Source organism: Rattus norvegicus, chromosome 10 (genome assembly GCF_021556685.1).
Source record: "Rattus norvegicus strain SHRSP/BbbUtx chromosome 10, alternate assembly SHRSP_T2T, whole genome shotgun sequence".
In the NCBI taxonomy this organism is placed as follows: Eukaryota; Metazoa; Chordata; class Mammalia; order Rodentia; family Muridae; genus Rattus; species Rattus norvegicus.
In genome coordinates, this window is record NC_141543.1 from 99,159,649 (window position 1) to 99,182,898 (window position 23,250).

General features: G+C 48.3%; 1 protein-coding gene across 1 annotated transcript in view; it reads right to left on the minus strand.

The window, feature by feature from the left end:
• Cacng5 (calcium voltage-gated channel auxiliary subunit gamma 5) overlaps positions 1-22,406 on the minus strand; it is a 42,276-nt gene extending 19,870 nt beyond the window's left edge. Inside the window, exon 1 of the mRNA XM_087569532.1 lies at positions 22,292-22,406. The gene's annotated coding sequence lies outside the window, so the exon portion shown is untranslated. The remainder of the gene's footprint in view (positions 1-22,291) is intronic.
• Between the last annotated feature and the right edge of the window lie 844 nt (positions 22,407-23,250).

A 23,250-nucleotide genomic window follows, 5' to 3' on the forward strand; every position in this document is an offset into this window, starting at 1 on the left:
TCTAACAGTAAATGCTCTGTTTTGTGTTTAGCTGGGTTATTTTTAACCTTTCTGCCAGCTTCAGTTCCCACAGGTACCTTCGCTGGTTCTGAGACTCTTAGTGGGCGAGCGGTATCCCCCACTCCACCTTCCAGCCGTGTGTGTGTGTGTGTGTGTGTGTGTGTGTGTGTGTGTGTGTGTGTGGTGTGTGTGTGTGTCCGGGGTGAAAACACCTCTTACAGTTTTTTTCTCCTCTTGCTGTTTCCACGATGCTCTTTTATTTTAAAAACGTATTTTTTTATGTGCACTGGTGTTCTGCCTGCGTGTCTGTGTGAGGACATCAGATCCCTTGGAACTGGAGGTACAGACAGTGTGAGCCACCATGTGGTTGCTGGGAATTGAACCCGGGTCCTCGTGGAGAGCAGCCAGTGCTCTTAACTGCTGAGCCACGTCTCCAACCCCACCAGGATGCCCTTTTTTGTCTTTGCTTGCATTGTGTCTGGATGTGGTTGCATGATTCACCTCCACGATGGTTATTCCCACCCCTGCTTTTAGGTGCAGAGTTTGGGAAAACCCAGTGCAGCTAAATGTGTGTGTGTGTGTGTGTGTGTGTGTGTGTGTGTGTGTGTGTGTGTGTGTGTGACCTAGGATTTGAAACCAGCCCTGTGGTGCCACCAGCATTTGGGTTCTGCTGACCTCTGTTCATCCTAGCCTGGCTCCTGCAGAGGCCAGATGCCGTGTTCCACTTGGGTCCCCAGCTTGGGAATACTCTCCTGAAAGGCAGAGACTGCCCACTGACAGGCAGAAACTTTGACCCAATTCCCCTCACCACGGTCAGCGTCCTGCCTGGCATAAAAGCGCTGATGGCTTCGGTTTTTCCCTTAGGCTGACTGTCACTCAGGTGGTTGGACAAGTCAGATGCTTTCCTTATAAACGGTGATTGTAAAAGAGGAAAAGGAGGAAAGAGGGCAGAAGAGGATGAAAAGGAAGGGGAGAGGAGGAGGAGGAGGAGGTGGAGGTGGAAGAGGAAGAGGAAGATGATTAGAGTCTTGATTAGGAGGAGGATGATTAGCCTTGATGATTAGAGTCAATATGTTTCAAGATAAATCAATCTCTCTTTGTCTCTCTGTCACTCTGTCTCTCTCTGTGTGTCTGTCTCTCTGTCTCTCTCTATGTCTCTGTCTCTCTGTCTCTGTCTCTCTCTGTCTCTCTGTCTCTGTCTCTGTCTCTGTCTCTCTGTCTCTGTCTGTCTGACTCTGTGTCTCTGTCTCTGTTTCTGTCTGTCTGTCTGTCTGTCTCTCTCTCTCTCTGACAATCTGTGCCAATTTTTCTTTCTGAGGAGCTAGCAGGGAGTCCTGAGGCAGAAACCAGCCTGGCCTGGCTTTAGAGTCACTCCCAGCTCAGCCTGCTGTCCTCCTGAGAGCAAGGCTGTGTGTCTGCAGGAAGACTTCCCAGACAATCAAGTGTGGCCTTGCCTGCTACAAAGCAGGGCCACACAGCTATAAATACCTCCTCCAGCACGGCTTCCCTGCCTCCAGCCTATTTTACTATAAATCGGTGTGCTACGGTATGTAGGGCACATGCCCGAGCACCCCCTTCTCTCCACTGCTCTACATCCCCACCTTCTCCCACATGCTCCAGCTTCCCTCCATGGCCTTCAAGTGTCAGACAAAAAAGCTGCACAGGTTTCTAGGGGCTCAGGAACAACTCTCAGACTCAGTTTCCAGTCCCCAGAGGGCTGGTAAAAATAGGAAAGTGATGTTCCAGCCCCTCAGGCTGAGAACCTTGAGAGATGGATGAGAATGGAAAAAGCTTCCAGAAGATGCTGGGTCTCTCTAAGGAGTGAGTTCTCGACGTGGTTTTTCTTTCCTTTTCCCATCCCTGTAACTTTAGATAAAAATATGTCTGAGTAAACCTGGGGCCTCCAGTGGCCTGGTCTGGAGAATGTCCCCGAGATGAAGGAATCCCAAGGCCACAATGGGGCAAAACAACAAATCCATTGACTCCCACAGATCTGGAAGATGACCCCTTGGGATGCCTTGCCTGTGACCCATCTCTCCAGTCTGTGCCCTTGGCAGATGCCTTTACACTTCTTGATGTACCCAGTTGCTTAGAGTCCTTTAACAGGCATCTTTATTTCTCCTCACTGAGTGACAGAATTAAAGGCCTGGGGGGCGGGGGGGGAGCGTGATGCAGAACCCAGATAGCAGAAGTGTTCACAGCTCACGGGCCTCCGGGTAACTCCTGATGACAAGGTGGGGGAAGGCAGGGGACTGCCCTCTTCCTCTTCCTCAGCTGGCAACACCATCTCACAAGTCCCTCTGGGCATCTGAGAGAATTGGTCTGGAAAAGGGTCTGCATGAAGGCAGGCAAGCGTGAAGCTGTGCCTCGTGCCTCGGCCCCAGGAAGGCCGTCTGGCTCCTACTTCTGTCCTAGCCAGGCCCCTCAGGCATCTCACTCAGCTTCTCTGTCTCATTGATGATTCAGGACCGACTCTCCGCACTGAGTCAGTATGAGATGCTCTCAGTAAACGGCAACCTTCACTCCTTCATCGGGAGAGGATATGGATGTTGCCCTTTGAGGCAGTGGGACAAGAAGGGCGGGTACAGCCATGCAACACCTGACTTTGCATCGAACAAGTCAGACACTAGTGTGGGACAAGACAGCCCAAGACTTTGCAGAGTGGAGCAGCACAGAAATCATCAGATAGAAAGGTGTGCTTTCCAAGGGGTCAACTGAGGAACGGAGAGTAAAGGTGTCATTGTCCCTCGCTCAGAGCCCATAGTCTGGTGGGATGGGACAGGACGGAACCTTCAGAGCAGTTGTCTCAAGAAGATGGGTCAGTGAGTAGAGTGCTTGCCATGCAAGAATGAGGAGCTGAACTGGCATCCACAGAACACAGAGAAAGCTGGGTGTAGTTGCGTGCATCTGAAATCCCAGCACTCCTACTACGAGACGGGAAATGGAGTCAGCCTGCTGGTCAACCAGCCTGGCTTCCATGGCAGCAAATAGGAGGTTGTGTCTCAAACAAGGTAACAGGCAAGGACCAATACCCTTGGCTGTCTCTGATTCCCATCTGCATGCTGAGGCACATGTATGTTCATACACATATGTAGAGGCACACATACCACACACACACACACACACACACACACACACACACACACACACACACACACACATTATTAAAATTGATTGTACCTGTGCCTGTATGTTTTTTAGTGTTGTGTGATGGTTAATATTGTCAACTTGGCAGGAATCAGAGTCACTTGGGAGACAGAACCTCTGGGTGTGTCTATGGTGGGGTTTCCATAATGGACTAACTGAGGGTAGGTGGAGCCACCATAATTGTGGGAGGGATCTGGGACTGAAGGATAAAGAGAGAATGATCATGGCACACTGGCACTGTTACTCTCTGCTTCTGACTACAGTGCTGTGACAGCAGCTGCCTCGTGTTCCTGCTGTCGTGTGCTCCTCACTAGGACAAACTGCTCTTGCAAACTGTAAGGACAAATAAATCTTCCTTCCTCTTTTCTTCCTCCTCCCTTCCTCCCCTCTCACTTCTTCCTCCCTCCCTTTCTCCTTCCTTCCCTTCCCCTTCCTTCTTCTATCCTTTCTCCTTCCCTCCCTTCATCCCTCCTCCCTCCCTTCTTTCCTTCTTCTTACCTCCCTCCCTTCCTCCTCCTTCATTCCCTCCTCCCTCCCTCTCTCCCTTCCTCCCTCTCTCCTCCCTCCTTCTCTCCCTCCTTTCCTCCTTCCCTCCTTCTCTCCCTTCCTCTTTCCCTCCTCCCCTTTCCCTTCTCCCCTCCCTCCCTCTTTTCCTCCCTCCCTTTCTCCCTCCTTCCCTCTCTCCCTCTCTCCTTTCCTCTTTTGATCAAGATAACCAATACACTATGGTCACAGGAAAAATTGTAAGTTATGGTACATTCTATTCCTCTGGTTTAGAGACAAGTCAATCAAGGATGTCTCTATCTCTAGCAGTAAACTTACTCTAGTTTTGACAGAAATTTAGCTTATGAATCCATTTCTTTAATAGCATTGAAATGATAAAAATTAGAGAACTAGAGGACAGATCGGTGGTTGCTAGGGTAGGAGCGAGGGAGAGATGGGATGGGGAGAGGCAGGTTGTGGTCAGAAAACAGCAAACCTTGCAGTGAGGTGAGTCTGTCTCTTGACTGTATGGATGCCAAATCTTGATAGAGATGCACTCTAATGCTCAAGATGTTACCACTGAGTGGGGGGGTGGGTGGGTATGGAAACAAGGAGCATAGAATCTCCACGTTTACTATAACTGTGCGTGATCCGCAATGACCTCAAAACAAAGGGTTAGGTGCTAAGATGGTGGCTCAGAGGTAAGGGCTTGCTGTGTTAGAGTGGGGACCAACTCTTGGATCCCCAGAGTCCATGCAGTCTCGGAAGGCAGCGATTAAAGATCCCATAGCAAGCTATCTATGGAGAATAGTCACATGAATGGTCTCTGGGTTTGGTTGAGAGACACTGCTTCAGTGAATAAGATAGGGCTTCTGAGGACAGTCGAGGATTCGTAACATCCACCTCAGCTCTCCACATCATGTGTTCTCTCTCTCTCTCTCACACACATACACACACACACACACACACACACACATACACACACACAAACACACACACAAACACACACACATACACACACATACAAACACACACACACAAACACACACACACATACACACACACACAGAGAAAGAGAGAGAGAGGGGGGGGGAATGAAAGGTTTAACTCTGGAAAAGTCCCTTCTGAACCCTAGCTTTGACAGAGACAGGAACATAAAACAGTAGGCCTCATTTGGAGAGCAGTTTGGTCAAGCATTAAGCATCTTCATTCTCTTGGTTCCAACAGCGCTACCCCTGGGAGCTGCTGCCAGAGGAATAAATGTGAACATAAGGACAAAGCACACAGAGACGTTGACTCACTCCCCCTTATTACAGCCAAGAACTCGAGCCAGCAACGAGGCTTTCTCTAAGGAAAGTTACATGACACATGGTGTGGCCATTTAGCAGGCTGCTGGGTAGCCATGGCTAATGCTGGCCAGATGGCATTAAACAGCAACAAATGGGCTGGGCACGCCTTTAATCCCAGCACTGAGGAGGCGTCTGCAAATTTGAGGCTAGCCTGGTCTACAGAGTGGGTTCCAGGCCTGCCAGGGCAACATAGTGAGAGACCCTGTCTCAAATAAACAATCAGCTGAAAACAAAAACAAAACCCACTATGGAAAAAAATAAATAAAAAGGAGACAATACTATGCATGTATCAACAATTAGTTTGCTAAGTCTTAAAACTATCTTTTAGTGTGGAACGAGGGGTTTAGAAATATGAATGGTGGTTATTTTGATATTATTATTATAAATTAAATTTTCTGCTTCATTATCCTTTTCATGGTTTTATTTAATAAATTGTCCCTTTACTTACACCCAATGAAATGAGGTAGCCTTCTATGGCTCAGAGACAATGCCTTACCAAGGAAGAGGGCAGACAGCTGATGTGCCCCCCCTGCTGGCTTGTCCTGGTGGTGCCTGAGGCACAGATTGGATAGACTGGGCTGACATTATTATGGGTAGGTAGGTCTGGGGGCCATTTCTACCTCAGCACCTCTCAGAGAGTCATTGTCTAGGCAGTAGAAAGGAGGATCGGAAACATAGTAGTTTATGGGATATTTAAGTCTTCTCAGCCTCCTTTAGTAACATAGAAAAGGAACAATGTAATCTTTGTGTGAAGGAGGGTGTTACAGTGACTCTGAAGGTGTCCGATTTTCTTTCACAATAGGTGCAGCACCTGCAGTCTATGGGTTCATAGCACATCCCATCCACTCCAGCATCTGGGACTGTCAGACTTTATTTCATCTCAGTGTTGGTGAGAATAACATGGTACCTGGCTTCTCATCTGTGTCTCCATGGTTACTGATCACACAGGGCATATTCTCACTTATAGTCATATTACTGTTCCTCCTTTTGTGAAATGACTTCATTATTATTTTTTTTTTGGTTCTTTTTTTCGGAGCTGGGGACCAAACCCAGGGCCTTGCGCTTCCTAGGCAAGCGCTGTACCACTGAGCTAAATCCCCAACCCCGACTTCATTATTTATTTTCCCGATTTTATTAATTTTTAAGAATGCTCTATATAAGTACTGTATTTACGTCTTCTCCCCACCCCCAACCCTGTAACTCCTTCCATTCTCCCCTACTCCCTCTCATGTTCATGTCCTCTGAGACCTGTTGGGTGAATTTAGTGTTGTTCTCATGTGTATGCGTGCAGAGCTGGCCACTTGGGATTGCATAACTTATGAGGAGACGATCCTTGGGGAAGAAGAATTCTCCCTCTCTCGGGATGAGATTTCTCTCATCCATGTGGGTATGCCAGCTGGAGAGAGAGAGAGAGAGAGAGAGAGAGAGAGAGAGAGAGAGAGAGAGAGAGAGAGAGAGAGAGAGAGAGAGAGAGAGAGAGAGAGAGAGAGAGAGAGAGAGAGAATGTGTGTGTGCATCTATGTATTGCAGGCACTCATAGAGGCCAGCAGAGGGCGCTAGGTCCTCCGGAACTGGAGCTACAGGCACGTGGGATCTGTCGCATGTGGGTGCTGGGATCTGAACTTCTATCTTTTATGACTGAGCAGATACTGGGCTATCTCTGTAGTCCCATCCTTACTTTATCTTACCAAGTTTGCTACCTTTCCTCATTCATTTATAGGAGTTCTCAAAGTAGTACAGATATGATATTTAATCTATTTATGTGGAAATTGTTTTGGGAAACTCTATGACTTTCCGCCACCTTTTGTTTTTGTGGTACCTTGTGGGAGCTTTTTAGATTCTAATCCGCTGTGCTATTACCGATCTTTGTGTGTGGATCTCGTATTGGACAACTTTGCTAAACATGGCCCTCTTGGATTTTCTGTCTGGGTAACAGCACCCGTGAACCAGAATACTTTGTATTTTTAATTCCAATTTTTAAAGAATTATTTTAAAGAAAGAATTATTACTTTATGCATATGAGCTGTCTTTAGACACACCAGAAGACGGCATTAAATTTACAGATGGTTGTAAGCCACCACGTAGTTGTTGGGAATTGAACTCAGGACCTCTGGAAGAGCAGCCAGTGCTCTTAACCTCTGAGCCATCTCTCCAGCCCTGGATTCCAATTCTTTTTTTTTTTTAATTATTTTTTATTTATATGTATGCATATGCGTGCTCTATCTGCACATACACCTGCAGGCCAGAAGAGGGCATCAGATCCCATTACAGAAGGTTGTGAGCCACCATGTGGTTGCTGGGAATTGAACTCAGGACCTCTGGAAGAGCAGTCAGTGCTCTTAACCTCTGAGCCATCTCTCCAGCTGGGGATTCCAATTCTTTTGCGTCACATTTCTTTCTCTTATTTTAGTGAATTGTGTAGAATCTCTCACTTATAAAAGTAGCAATACTTACCTGATTTGGAAAAACTGTCTCGTGTTTTACCGCTGACTATAGTATTTATTTAAAATATGGCTCATGGAGGGCAAAGCCTTTCTTGATCATTGCTAGTTAGCTAACAAAATTTTTAATTCATAATAGGTTGATTTTAAAAAATAAATTTCTGCATTTCTTGAGAGAACATGTTTATATTTTAGCGTTGAGCCATCCTTGTACTCCGGGGGTCTGGCTTTCTGCACACAGGTATAAGCACACATATGACATAATTATCTTTAGTGACATTTGCACTGAGCTATAACTGTCGGTGTCACCATAAAAGTCATAGAAGAACAACAAAGAGATAACTTGACACACAGATGTGGCCAAAGTCCAAAAAAGACTGGCAATATCAGGTGTTGGTGAAGACCTGGGACAATTAAGGGTTGCTGCACATTGCAGGAGAGAAGGCCAGGTGGTTTGACCATTTGACTCTTTCAGGAAGCGGTTTGGCGGTTTGGCAGCTTCATTACTGTACTGCTAACCAGTTCCATCATTTCAGGGTGAGGTTTCTGGGAGAAATTTAGAGTCTCACAAAACTCATCTGCAGTAAAGAGTAATTCAAGAGAATCCTAATTGCCACCAGTACAAATATCCCTTATTGGTAAATGGATAAACGACTAAAAATTTTAAGAAGTGGATGTGAGGGCTCAGACCTTTAGTCCTAGCGTTTGGGAAGAGGCAAAGTCAGGGGAAGGAGGGTTTCTGTGACTCTAAGGTGTAATAGCAAGTTCCAAGCCGGCCAGGGAGACCCTGTCTCAAAAATGTGTCCAATTAGAATGCGAAAGACCACGTACTGTCTGATTCCCCTTAGCACGACACTGTGGAAGAGGTGAAGTTTTAGGAGAGAGACGAGTGGGTGGTGGAGGGGGGGGGCAGAAACATCCCTAGTGGAGCGGACAGAGAGCCAACTGCAGAGAGTCACAAGAGAATTGTGTCTATTCATTGGCTTTCAGTGAGCAATTGAGAGTTGTCACTATGTGTGGACTCCACTTTCTTTACACGAGACAGTAGCTTCCTAAGGAGGTTTAAACGCCTTTCAGGTTTGGAAAAACTTGCCAGTAAAGCTCACGGAGGGGAGGAGAGCTTGGAGGAGAGCTTGGAGGGCAGCTTGGAAGGTAAAGCATGAGGAGCTCGAGGCAATTCCCAGAACACACACAAAACAGCCAGGCATTGTGCTGCAAGCCCATGACTCTAGTGTTGGGGATAGGAGACGGGGGATTCCTAGGGCTCATTGACCAGCCAGCTGCCAGCCAATGAGAGACCCTGCCTCAAAACCAAACTGGATCACACCCAGAGAACACCATCACAAGGTTAACCTCCACACAAATGCACGAGTGTGTATACACACATGCTCATTCGTGTGCATACTCACACACATATTCATGCATGTACACACACATGAACTTGCAAATGCATGTGCCCACACACCATACACATACCCACATGCATGTACACATGTGCACACACGCACACTCATGCACACACAGGCTCACATACATGTACTCGTGCACACATGCACACACACATTCACACATGTGTGTACTCACATGCACATGCACACACACATATGCACGCATGCACACACATACACTTACACATGCATGTGCCCACATGCCCACATACATGCACACATGCATGAACACATGTGCACACATTCACACTTTGCCAGCCTGTATTTGAATGTGTCTCCATTTGAATCCCTTTCAGTTCCTTCAATGACTACAACCTATTCAGCCTCTGCTTCTTCTCACATTACCTTTAGGAAAACCACCCATTTTAATGAAAGTTCATGATATTCTCTTATATGTCAATTTTTTTTCTACTGGCATATAGGTTCACCCCTAACCTTATTCCTAATATTGTTTTTTTTTTTTTTGTAAATTTTCTAGAATTGCCACAGATTAGTTATTTTACATAACCTTTGAATTTAAAACCCATTACTATTGTATGTATGAAAGAATGTGAGCATATGAGACAGTATATGAGTGTGTGCTTCTGTGGTTCATATCTGGATCACACATACACATACCTACACTCACTCATGGACACGTTTTTGGGGTCAGTTTAAAGGTCAGTTTCAAGGGTCTGAGTTTGAAGGGATGGGCAATCCATTCTTATTAGGCCATCTGTGCACTTTGAGAGTCCCTGCTTTATCTCCCTTTCTCTTTCCTAGTGCTGTTCCAGACTTCTCTCTTTTATCTTTTATCTAGAAAATCTTCTGCAGTTTCCAATGTCCTGCTAAGAGCAGAAGTGATTTCTCCAGTAAGCTGCGCACACACACGTATTTGCACTTACGTGTGCACGCTCATGTATACATGTGCACAAGCACATTATCTATGCATGTGACTACATATATGTGTATACATATATGTGTGTGCATTGTAATTTTTAAGTTGACAAATGTTGCCAGGTGTGGTGGTGCACAGCACATCTTTAATCCCAGCACTACAGAGGCAGAGGTAGGCGGATCTCTGTGAGTTTAACACCGGCCTGACCTACAGAGTGAGTTCCAGGCTAGGATTACATAGGCTCCGTCTCAAAAGGAGAAGAGAAATTAACAAGTGTTTAATCTTTTTATTCATTTTTAAATTAATTTAAGAACCAACAGTGATAGAAACAAATGAGGAACTTTATGACCAGCCCTTATGGCCATGAATTTGAACAACCATGACCTGAAATGTTTTCTAAACGGTGTCTGCAGTGAATAGGTACAGACTCTTTGAGGTACCGCTCAGGAAAGAGTACACAGCAGTTGACAGTGTTTGCTCTGTAAAAGCTGATATCAATGCTGTAGAAAGGATTTTTAATACACAAGAGGGTGGCATGTGGACCTGTGAATATATCACCATTTAAGAGCTTGGGGACTTGGGTATCTCTGAGGATCCTGGAAGTCCCCCCTCACCCCATAAAGAGGGACAGCTGGAAGAATACAGCCCTGTGACCTCAGCATCAAGGCCAGCAGTGAGTGTCCTCCCCTCTCCCTGGGACAGCTTTTCTCCCTCCTTCCTCCTGGGGCTCCAGCCAGCCTGCCCCAGGCTTTACTGTGCTCTACTTTTGTTTGCCCAGTTAACAGTGGTTCACATACTCTGAAAGGGGATTGCTCTTCTTTGGAGTTTATGGACAACTGACCTCGGACTGCAGATGCCCAGATCACATGGAGACTCTGCAAGCCATGAACAAGGATGTCAGCACCCCACCCCCACTTCAACTTCAGCAGGATAGGGATGACAGCCAGCCCCTCCTCTGCCAAGGAAACAGAGGAGGGGCTGGCTGAGGAGAGGAAGCCAGAAGACTCCAATCAGGCAGGGCCTGCTTGCAGCCAGCTCTCCGTGAGGAGCCCCTGTGTGCTGACACCTTGTTTTCTCACCTCTCCTGGCTTGTTTCTGTCCAATTAACTCAGCTCTGGGCTAGACCAGCTGAGAACTCTACAGGATTGGCTTCTTCCAGGAAAGGTGTTTTAAATTGTTCCTGCTTTGTTTACTGGGGGATTGAGCTCTGGGTCTTGTGACTGCTAAGCAAGTGCTCTATCGTTAGCCACACCCCCACATAATTAGTTAATTAACTTTAATTAATTAATGTATATTAATTGTGTGTATTACTGTATATTTGAGACGCAGTCTCATGTAGCCCAGGCTGCCTCAAACTGGATGTATTGTTATGATGAGTCGCAGTCTCATGTAGCCCAGGCTGCCTCAAACTGGATGTATTGCTATGATGAGTCACAGTCTCATGTAGCCCAGGCTGCCTCAAACTGGATGTATTGCTATGATGACCTTGGGCTGAATCCTCCTGCCTCCACCTCTGAGGTCACTGACATTAGAGGTATATACCATCATGCTCAGCTTTCTGCGGTGCTGGGGATAGAACCCAGGGCTTTTTGCCTGTCAGTGCACTACCACCAAAGCAACATGTATCCTCCTCAGCCTCATGTTTTAAAAAAAAGTTCATTTTCACTTCTACTGTAACGTACACTGTGTCTTCTGACTGTCTGACACGCCAGAGTTTATACCCTCAGGAGTCTGGAAGAGCTGTCAGTCAGCTGGGGGAAACCACATAGCAATGTTTGTTGATTGACTGACCTGACCTTTACTTTTGTTTTATCAAACACGTTCACGTGTTAACTCACTGGCTCCTTGACCAAACCTTCTGAGATGACATTATAGATAACAGGGTTCACTTTATGAAGCATAAAATAGAAGCCAAGGGAGGCACCATACTCTGGGAAGCTAGGGCAGGATTTGAACTTGGTTGTAGTCCTCCAAAGAGACAGGGTTTTCCTTAGGCAGACCCCAGAACACAGCTCTAAGAAGCCACTCAGCCAGTGGATGTCATCTTCAGGTAAAGCTACAGGTACCCCCAAGGTACTCCAAGCTCCTGGCCATCACTCCATGCTGGACCTGCACTCTCTAGGGTGGGGAGAAGGTGAGACCAGACAACTGCTGCCTCCTGGCATCCCCCACCCTTTCCTGGGCCAGCTCCATCTGGCCAGCTCCTGGCCACTGCTTCTGTCTGCCTGTGCATAGCATGGCTCCCCGGGCACCTCAGATGATGAGTGGTTTCATCCTGCCCATAACGATGCGTCTATCAGGAGGGAGACAGACGTTCCTATCCGGAGGGAAGAGAGAGGGAGCAGAGAAAATCAATATCGGAGAATGATGGGTCTATTCTGCATTTCCCCACTCTAGGCCCTCCACAGAGGCAGCAGATAAAATAATGCTAGTTTTGATATTAATTGATCTTGAAGCTGGGTGAACCGAGCAGTGCCCCTTTAATAGCTAGCCACCACCTGCTGGCACTGGGGCTGACAGTGAGTTCTCAATCAATGTGCACAAGTGTCCCTATCTGACTTTATACCCTGTTCTGCCCTGAGCCAGCACTGGTGTCCAACTGCAGGGGTCTGAGGGAAGGAAGGGAGGGAGGAAGGTCTCCAGGAGGGACCCAGCACCACTACCATAACTTCTGGCTCAGTCCACTGCCATGTAAAAGTCTTCCCTGTCTGAGGTTCAGATGTCTTCATAGCTAAGCTGAAATCCAAGCAGAGCAGACAGTATCACCAAGCCACCAACACTCTAGTATGAATGTCGGCAGCCTTGTCCTAATGACAATAACCACAGAGCCTGTTTCAGGGACACGGCAAGGGGGTATATGAGGTGATTCCCACTCAGGGCCCAGCCTGCATCTGGCACTCTCAGCTTCTTGGGCTTTGGCCCTCCAGTTCCCAACTGGTTTACCAGCTGGCTGCTCTGGCTATAGTTAGCCTCTGAAGAACTCTATTTCCTCTAGTAGGAAGTCTTGGCTGAGCTGGGATGGTTAGGTTCTAGTGGGAGTATCAGGCAATGTGGCATCTTAAGTGGGACTCGGCATAGGGCCCACCCCGTGGATCTGTATCCTGGAAATTTCTTGGAAGAACAATGAAACGAGACACTCATGAGTGAAGGGGTGTCTGTAGGAAAACCTCAGAGAGGGCAAAGGAGGGAGCAGAGGCCACACACAAAGGCCAGCTATCACCTTGTACCTGGTACTGAACTTGGAGATAGGGACACAGGGGTAAGGGATGTCAGGACCAGCCCTGAGCCTCCAAGAACTGACACCCCCAGGGGACTGTCCTCCATGTCTTCAGAGTCAATCAGTCCCTTCAACACAGAGAAAGCAGGTAGGTTGGGAGGATCTGCCCTGTTTAAGTTTATTCCTAGGTCAGCCTCCCAAGAAGTTATGAAATCCACAAGTTGCCCATTCAAGCACTCTGTCAGTTCTGATCCTGGTTCCTGTCCTTACCAGCAGAGTGTCCTTGAGTAAGATACATTCTCTTACCTGTCGTATCTACACAGGAGTGATTAAAAAAAAGAGAGAGAATACTTTTGTGGAGTTGTGTGCAGGTGAATTAACAGAACACAGAGACAACCCTGTTGGGCACGCTCTGATTATGACTACAGGCCTTCTACCAGTAGGCTCCCATGTGGAGACCAGGTTAAGCATCAGGTGACAGTCACATCTACCACAGGGTGGGGTTCTTCCCGTTCCAACACTCTTATCCACTGAAGCTGAAAAGTGGCTCTAGCCATTGTCTGCCATATCTGTGGTAATTTAGGAGGGGGCTTCTTAGAACTCAGGTCCTTGACCTTGGTCTGGATCTCACAGTAACAACCTTGCAGGTGCGACAAGAACTATGGGCCTGACTGCCATCCCTCGGGTATCTGGGATCAGACAGTTGACCCTGGTAAGGAGGGCGGAGGGGAGGAGCCTGTAGCTATGAACCTGTCCTGACTAGACAGAGGCATAAGTTGTTTGCCTATCAAGTTCCCAGTCACCCTGCACTGTGACTGAGGGAGCAACACCTGTTACTCCCCAGATGTCCATTCTTGGGGGATGCCAGGGCAAGAACTCAAGCAGGAACCGGACTGCTGCTTCCTGCTTACAGATTTCCACAGCTGGGAACACCCGGATGTTCATAGCTAATGGATGTATAAGCAGTGTGGTCCATCAACACAGGGAGGTTTTATTCAGCCACCACAGGGAGGGGATCTCTTGGGTTGATGAACCTGCTCTATGAGTGAGAATGTTTGTTATAAAAAGTATTGTCACCATTCAACTCAAGTTCAAATTGCTAGCATAAAAAGCTGGGTATGGCCACATGTGCCTGTAACTTCAGGTCTATGAGGGAGAAGAAGGTGTGTGGGGGGATTGGGTGGGGGCAGAAGAATTGCTAAGGATTGCTGGCCTCTAGCTTAGCTCCAAGTTGATGGAGAGGCACTGTCTCAAAGGAATAAGGCAGATAACAATAGAGCAGGACACCCAGTGCCCTCTCAGGTCTCCTCACTGTACACACACACACGTACACACACACACACACACACACACACACACACACACACACACACACACACACACACGGAATCTCAATGCAAGTTTCAGCTTGAAAATGTGTGAAATGAAAGAAACCTAACTCAGTCACACATCATATTTTTACATAAAATATCCTGAAGGTGAAGTCACAGGGATAGGAAGCAGTGTGGCAGATGACAGAATCTCAGGGGAAAGGGGGTACCGGGAGGGCGGTTACTGGGGTGCATCTCCATTTAGGGTGATGCTGTTCTGGGGATCACAGCAGGCTTTGTCACATTGGATCATGAAATGCCACTGGACTGGACATTTAAAATGGCAAAGGCTGGCAAGATGGGTTATCAGGTGAAGCACCCACTGTGCCAGTGTGAGGACCTGAGCTTGGATCTCCAGAATCCACATAAAAGCCAGGAAGAGTGGCAGCCATGTGTAATTCCAGTGCTCAGCATGTAGAGACAGAGGGTTGGCACACTAGAGCAGCCTGATATGCAAGCTTTGGGTTCAGAACTCTGCCTCAGTGACTAATGAGCAGAATTACTGAGGAAGATTACATACATATATATGTACGTATGTACTTACACACACACACACACACGCACCCGCCCACACAATTGAATGTATTTCTTTGAAAGGGCAGGATTTATATCAGTTTAGAGGTACATACTACAAGTGTGTATAAACAAGCAATAGAAAGGGGGCAGGAGCTAGGAGTGAGAGACTAGAAGCTAAGTAAAGTGTTCACCAAAAGGTGAGGCCCAAAGCAGCCCCTCAGTTGCCCTGGCCCCTTTACATCATTGCTCAAGCTGAGAACTTTGCCCTGACAGTCACATGGCCCTGCAGCCCCAGGCAGCAAGAGGGGCAGGCCTCCTGCAGATCAAGAGACCTATTGCCTCTGGTACCTCTGCCAGCTGAGGACAAGACCCCAGAGATTGAACCTGCTAAAAGGCACTGGACACTGAGCTCCGGAGGTGCATGATTAGACTTGAGCACACAAGTGTCTTGGGCATTGGCAGAGCCACAATATGCATGGGTTTCTATGATACTAGAGTGGCTGCTATTAGGCCAAGATATATGGAAATCCTGTTTGGTGCTCTTGGTCTCAAGGGAGGGACAGCACTGGGGGAAGCTGGGTCCTACCATGCACCAACAATGTCCTCAAGGCACACAAAGCCCCAGATAGGACTATCTTGGAAGACTTTTTTGAGGAGGTGACACTTGGCTGAGTCTCTTGCATCTCAAGGCCATCTGGAGGTTTCATTTCAGATAAAAAGAAGACAATTTTTATAAGAATCTACCCCTAGGTTAGATGTTTTGGTTATATTCATTGGTTCATAAAGCAGCTAGATGACTTGAAATTAGTTAATGGTTCTTGGTTTCTTCTTTTATAAGATCTGGCTCATGGAGGTTTAGGAAATAGCTTGGTTTGCTTGTTCAATCCTTCAAACCCACATTTTAAAATCCAGGCATGGTGGTATACACTTGTAATTCCCAAACCGGTGACATAGAGATGGGCAGATCTCTGAGGTTTGCTAACTATCAGCCTAGTCTATTTGGTGAGCATTAGGCCAGTGAGAAAACCTGCCTAAAAATAAAAACTAGAAAAAGAAAGGTAGATCGTCCCTGAAGAACAACCCCTGAGGTTGTCTTTCAGCCTCCACATGCCTTTGTACAACTGTACACATGCATCTGCACATACATGCATACCCTGCACACATAGAGTCTTTCTCATACACACATGCACACACATGCACACAGGACTCATGGTAACAGCCTCACAAATTCATCTGCAGCTAGACAAGGTCAGAAAGAGCACTAACATCGGGAACCCAGAGCAGAATTTGCCATTGTTGTCACCATTGTGCCCAGGTCTTGGCAGATGGTGGCTTTAGGACCAGGGTTACCAACATGGTAGCCTAACTTCTGCCAAGCTGGGTATAGACATCATGTTGAGGGCGGGCAGAGCTCCATGCCCACAGAACTGGGAAGGTGAGTGGGTACGGGTGTATCAGGGATCTCAATTTAACTTGAACTCATCACCACAGTAGTGACTGCTCGCCACTCCATTTCAGAATTAGAGAAACGGGGGCTCAGGGAGGTCAAGTGACTCAAGGCACACAGAGGGGTTGAACTTCAGGCCACATGTCTATGTGTCCACTGCAGAGATGGTGGGGAGGGGATCATGACTAACTGGTCTTCGTTCTCAGTGATCCACAGACATGGCAGCAAGCAAGTTACATTGCCAAAGGCTGAGCAGGAGGGACACTTACCAGGCTCCATAACTGCTGTCACCTCCCAGGATGCTCCCGCCAAAGGACACTCTGTCTCCCGCCAAAGGGCACTCTGAGGCTGTGCAGTTTTGAGTTTTCTAGCCCCAGCTCTAGCCCTTTACTAAAATATCTCCCAGTGTCTATGTTTTCTCTGAGGATGGTGACCCCCACACACTTACACACACATGCACACGTTGGTGTCTTTGGGAATAGTGTTTGATCTTTAGCGCTCATATGTCTCACGCCTGTAACCAGTAACTACGAAGTAAGTGGTCCCTCTGCTCCTAGACATCATCTCTTTGACTTTGTATGTATTCATTGAACTGGACCCAGGCTATCTGCTGAGGTTGGGACCAGTATCTCAGGAGGTCAAGGGATATGAACCCCGAGACTCAGAGAAGCAAGATAAAGCTTTGTGTCTGTGTCCAGTGTCTGTCCAGACCTTCAGGGCTGGCTTGCCAGTCTCCCTCTGCTGAGGCTGAACCCCTAGGGATCCATGCTCACACACAGTCCATCCCTGGGAGGGAGGCTGTATCTGTACAGACAACTTTATAAGCCAGGCTTTTCCACTCAAGCCAAGGATATTCCTCATGTCCATAGGATGTGAGTTCCTGGTACAGGGTCCCTCATTAGCTTGGATGCCCCTCACTTAGGCTGGCAGATGACTTTCTTCCAGGCGCCAGCAGCACCCATCTACTGTGATCCTTGGGCAAGGAAAAGCATCAAGGGTTTCATAGTGGCAGTCACCAAGGAGGTCATTCCTTTGTAGTCACCGTGAGCTGCTTCCTCTTTCCCAGTTCTGGGCTATTTTTAAACCTCTATTTTTAAGAAAGACCTGACTTCTCATATATACTGCTTGATCAATAAATAAGGGCCTGCCTGCCTTGGACTAATTGAGACTCTGACTTCTGCATGGGGCAAGAGAGTTTTAGGGAGGGAGATGGTCTCAGCAATTCTGCTCAATTGTGGAACATTCCATTTCAAGTCCAGCCTCAGGCCAGCCTCAGCAGATAGCCTGGGTCCAGTTCAGTGAATACATACAAAGTCAAAGAGATGATGTCTAGGAGCAGAGGGACCACTTACTTCGTAGTTACTGGTTACAGGCGTGAGACATATGAGCGCTAAAGATCAACACTATTCCCAAAGACACCAACGTGTGCATGTGTGTGTATGTGTGTGGGGGTCACCATCCTCAGAGAAAACATAGACACTGGGAGATATTTTAGTAAAGGGCTAGAGCTGGGGCTAGAAAACTCAAAACTGCACAGCCTCAGAGTGCCCTTTGGCAGGAGACAAGAGTGTGGGCTGTCCTTTACATCTCCATGTTTTCTGCCATTCTGTACCTTACTCTTCACAATCGAAAAACCAAGTAAAGAAGTAGTACTTACCTCTTTCAATGTCAGCTAAAGGCAGTCAAGATGGCGTACGTCTGTACATCGGCACCCAGCAGGCTGTGAGCGCTCAGTGTGAAAACGCAAAGTCCTCTGTGTGTGTGTGTGTGTGTGTGTGTGTGTGTGTGTGTGTGTGTGTGTAGGGGGTGTTAAATCATCAGACTCCAGCAACCTGTCCCTACCCCTATCCACTCCACCCAGCCCTAGCCACCGCCCCCCTAAGCTTTTCCCCCCACTGATTGGCGGGTGGGTCCCCAGATTTCTGCACACTTTGCTCTCTCCCCTCACTTCCCCTCTCTGCTGAAATGTCACCTACTCAGGCGTGCCTCTGCTGAGTCTCCTTTAGAAATGGCCGCCCACCCCACCCACACTCTTCAGCCTCTCACCCCACCCTCTTGCCAGCACTTCTACCATGCAGCTGACTGCTTTTTTGCTGCTTTCGCATAACGCTGCTCCTGAGGGAGCAGGACTGTTTTTTTCCTCCTCCTAGTTTATTCTTAGCTAGATCCCCAATGATTCTCAACATCAGGCTGCCTTGCTCCCCGGGGGAATATCAGGCAAATGTCTGAGGACAGGCAGGTGTGTAGATGGATGAGTGCTACTGGTATGTAGGTGCTGGAGACTGGGGACATTCTGCAATACACAGGTCAGCCTGCTTGTCACCAAACACAAGAATACCCATTCCCCCCAAAGCCAAGCATACCACAGCACCCCTGTCGCTTAGCTCAGTGGTTGGCATAAGCCCCCTGGGTGCTCATTATGGAAGAACAATGATATTATATATAATGCCATCAACATTATATATAAGAGTGATTGTCCCTTGGGCTGGGGCTGTAGCTCAGATCAGTTGGGAAAGTGCTTGCCTGCCTTATGTAAGACCCTGAGCTTGGTCCCCAGCACTGCATAAAGCAGACGTGGTGGTATATCCCAGTACTTGAGAGGCAGAGCCAAGATAAGGAGTTTGAAGTCATCCTCCTACATGGATAGTTTGAGGCTAGCCTATGGTACATGAGAGCTGGGGCTTTATTAGAAAAACAAAAACAACAGAATAAAACAAACAAACAAACAAACAAACAAACAAAAAGATGTCTATTGGGAATGCAAGACCATAAAGACATATTAGTGGCTCATTGTGTCTTCTTTCTGGTTGTGACCCTGCCCTCTGGCCCACTAGAATGGGCTGCAAACACTCTTCTTTGGATTATCACATGCCAGGACAACAGTGGCAGTGGTTTCCACAGATCTAAGTGATGCTCATCCACCCCTCCCCCAGTGAGGCTGGCCCACAGGCTTTCTCAGCAGGGACTTCCCCGAGTTCTCCAGCATGACCTACACTGAGAGCCACAGGACCCCACAAGCCATTCATGCTGACTCCAGTAAAATCCCTTGTTCCTCCAGCCTCCATCAGTCCAGGAGCCATGTCAGGGGTGGGTGAACGACTGTTTCTGCTTCTCTCAAGAGAGGTGACACGAGGGGCAGGGTGCGTGTGTGTGTGTGTGTGTGTGTGTGTGTGTGTGTGTGTGTGTATGTGTGGTGTGTGTGTGGTGTGTATGTGCGGTGTGTATGATATGTGTGTTGTGTGTTGTGTGTGTGTGGTATGTGTGGTGTGTGGTGTGTATGTGTGGTGTGTGTGTGTATGTGGTGTGTGGTGTGTATGTGTAGTATGGTGTGTGTGTATGTGTGGTGTGTGTGTATGTGTTGTATGGTGTTTGTGTGTGTGTATGTGTGTGGTGTGTGTGGTGGGTGTGTATGTATGGTGTATGTGTGTATGTGTGGTGGGTGGGTGTGGTGTGTGTTTATGTGTGTGTGTGGTGTGTGTGTGTGGTGTGTATGATATGTGTGTTGTGTGTTGTGTGTGTGTGGTATGTGTGGTGTGTGGTGTGTATGTGTGGTGTGTGTGTATGTGGTGTGTGGTGTGTATGTGTGGTGTGTGTGATGTGTATGTGTGGTGTGTGTGTGTTTGTGTGGTGTGTGTGTTTGTGTGGTGTGTGTGTGTGTGTGGTATGTGTGGTGTGTGGTGTGTATGTGTGGTGTGTGTGTGTATGTGGTGTGTGGTGTGTATGTGTGGTGTGTGTGTGTATGTGGTGTGTAGTGTGTATGTGTGGTGTGTGTGATGTGTTTGTGTGTGTGTTTGTGTGGTGTGTGTGTGTGTGTGGTATGTGTGGTGTGTGTGGAGTGTATATGTGTGTTTGTGTGTGTAAACAGCTACAGCCACAGCCTAGGCTCCAAACACAATGTATGGCTGACAGTGGGGGTGGGGAAGAGCGGCGGAGTGGCTGGATGATGCTTTGCTTTGGTGTTTCTTTGCCTCTCACAGGGCCCTGCAGCTCACTCCCAGTCAGTTGTCCAGCACAGGCTTCCTTAGTAGGCACCCTCTTCCTGTCCCCACAGGATCACGACTGAGGTTCAGCCCTTCCCTGCCCATCACTTGCCATCTGCCTTCCCGGCCTGCCTCCCTCTCAGGGTACTTCGTCTGTTTCTGGGGACTGTACAGTTGGTAAAGTCCCATCTTTTCTCTCCTGCACCCCCATTTGCCTCCCTTTCTGCTCTTCTGTCCTTACCCCCTTTTCATAAAGGTCCTGAAAGTCTCTAAACAAGTCATTGTTGTGAAGGTTTAGTGGCTGACACAGGTTGCAAGGCAGGGGACCAAAGGACTAAATCTCTCACAGTAGAATATTAGACCCCAGGCGGCTACACTCCAGGAGAAGTGGATATTTGATGACAAGGGGTTTTACCAGTGCAACTAAAATCACACACAGTTGTCCCCAGTTCTGCCAGCTGGTAAGACCGCCACTAAACTCAGGGATGGGATGACAGACAGGCACACAGTGAAGAACCAGCTGGCAATGACCCAGGAGTCTGCAAAAAATATCTATCCAAAGCTTGAGGGGTGCAGGGTCTGGGGGGTGGCAATGATAGCTCCCCCTAGAGTCATGACTCCATAGTTACAGTTCCTTCATCCTCTGGGAATCTAAACTCCACCAGAGCTCTCTCAAGCTCTAACACTCCCAGTGCATTCTCCCTCTCCGAGAACTAATTGTGCTTCCTCAGTACGTGGCCACCATCCTCAAGCCTAGTGTCTGAGGAAGCCGAGGCAGTCCTGGACATTTCTTCAAATGAATACTGTCATTTGTGATCTTACTTTGTTCTCACAACTGACAGCCCAGCTTTACAAGAGGAGGAAATGGAACCTCCAAGAGGTTCTGTGGATTAGCCAATGTTACACTGTCAGAGGGTGAGCGACTGAGGTTAGAGCCCATGTTTTCTATCACAAACTAAAGCCAGCCCCTTCCAGCTGTGTGGGAACAGCTCAGCTATCACGTTCCCCAAGCCCTCTTTCAGGTCCCTCTCCCAGGTCCCTGATGCCTCCAACCTGGGAATGGTTGGGATTCTTCCCTTCTGTGTGGCAAGACCAAACAGAAAGCTAGCCATTTCTAAGCACCGTGAGGACCAGCCTGGAGATAGGACTCCCTCAGAAACCACAGGAGTTCTCACTTAGGTACCTGGTATGTTTTTTAAATCTCCCTTCAGCCCCAAGATTTGATTTCACGTTAACACTGCTCATATGCTGCAGTTTGATCAGTTGCCAAGATAGGATTCCGGTAAAGAGATCAAGTCATTACATGGGGCAGTTTAGAGTTTCTGGGGGAAAATATAGGGTGCTTTGGTAGTTGGTATTTCACTCAAAGCATAAAGGAGATCCCCATGTCTTATGCTGTTCCACCACGGATCTTTATCAATCCCGGAGCTTTTGGCAAAGCCCCTTTCTCCTACTATCCCTCCCGAGCGTCCTCCTGTCAGCTAGGGCAGACAGGAGGAAAGCAATAAAAGCAGACTAGATGTCCTATGATGGACAGCTAACTTGCGGGTGGGTGAGACCGCTGGGAAGTGAGTCCAATCACAGACGCTGGCTGACAGCCTAGGGGAGGCTGGCCCTCAGAGACCCACAGCCCAGCTCAACAGGTGGCAGAGGGCTTTACTATCCCGCATCCAGGTCAGTTCTTCCAGTCCCATTCAACTCTGTGGGGGAAAGTGTGGCTTTGGCTTTGGAGTGGGCAAGTTGCTCAGAAACACCAGCAAAGAGGGGAGTCATGATCCTCAAGCCCTGAACACACACACACACACACACACACACACACACACACACACACACACACACAGAGAGAGAGAGAGAGAGAGAGAGAGAGAGAGAGAGAGGAGAGCGCCCCACCCTGCCCCTGGCTACTCAGTAAGGAGGCCAGCCTGACACAGTAGCGGTTGGCACCACCAGAGATCATCGCTTCCTGGACCCCCGACAAGGCGTGTGTCTATCCCTCCTGCTCATCTTTGCGCTTACCTCACGGCCACGATCCCAGACTTGCCTGTAAGGTTCCTTGCGGGCTGCTCTGGGTGGAAGGTACCGCGCTGCCTGCCGGACGCCCGCCCCGTCCGGTCCGCTGGAGCTGCTCTGCGCCAGCTACCGTGCGGGTGGCCGCCGCTGGAGCACTGTACTGGAAGAAGGCGGGGTCTGGGGCGGGGTCTGGGCGGGGCCTACCTTCCTATGCAGTCAGTTGCGGGTGGGCTTTGGGGCTAAAGGATGCTGTCTTCCACCGAGAGGAGAAACCTTGGGTGGGGAAGCATTCCTGTGGAGACCGTAGGTGAAGACTTTGGGGGTTGTTGTACGAGAAGGGAGGCTTTCCAAACTAAGAACACCTACCTGCCTTGAGTCAGACTCAACTTCCCGTGCTGGCTGCTGCAGTCGATGATGGAGAGAATATTCTGGCAACAGCCAGTTGTTTATTGAGTTCTGAGGGCCAGGCACTCGTCAAAGCGCTTTTCAGGTCCCAGGTCATTTGTCCCTCACAACACTCCCATTTCACAGATGCCAACGGGGAGGCTCAGACCCAAGGGTGTTCCTGAAGGCACACCACAGAACGACATCAGTAGCTCATAGCTCCCTGGCTCTGGCATTAAGCATTTCTTCCTCCTCTAAATTGTTAACTGGAATGCAGGGTTTTCACGGGGCCATCAAACTTAATTTCACAGGCTTATGAAGCCCTGAACAATTTGCAGCTGGAGCAATGCTGGTTCAGCTGGAGCAGACTGGCTGGGGCAGCACAAGGGCTCACTCTCTCTGGCTTTCCCACCTTCGTGTCTGAAATGGCAGCTGGTATCTTTGTCTATACGTTTTTGAACTTTGCCCACAGTAGCATTTGCTGCAAGCTGGACACATGCATGCCCCCAGGGAGGTGGGCTTGGGCAGCCTGGCCTCAGGGGTCTTCCAGGAACTTGACTCTCTTGTCAAGTTCCTTCAGG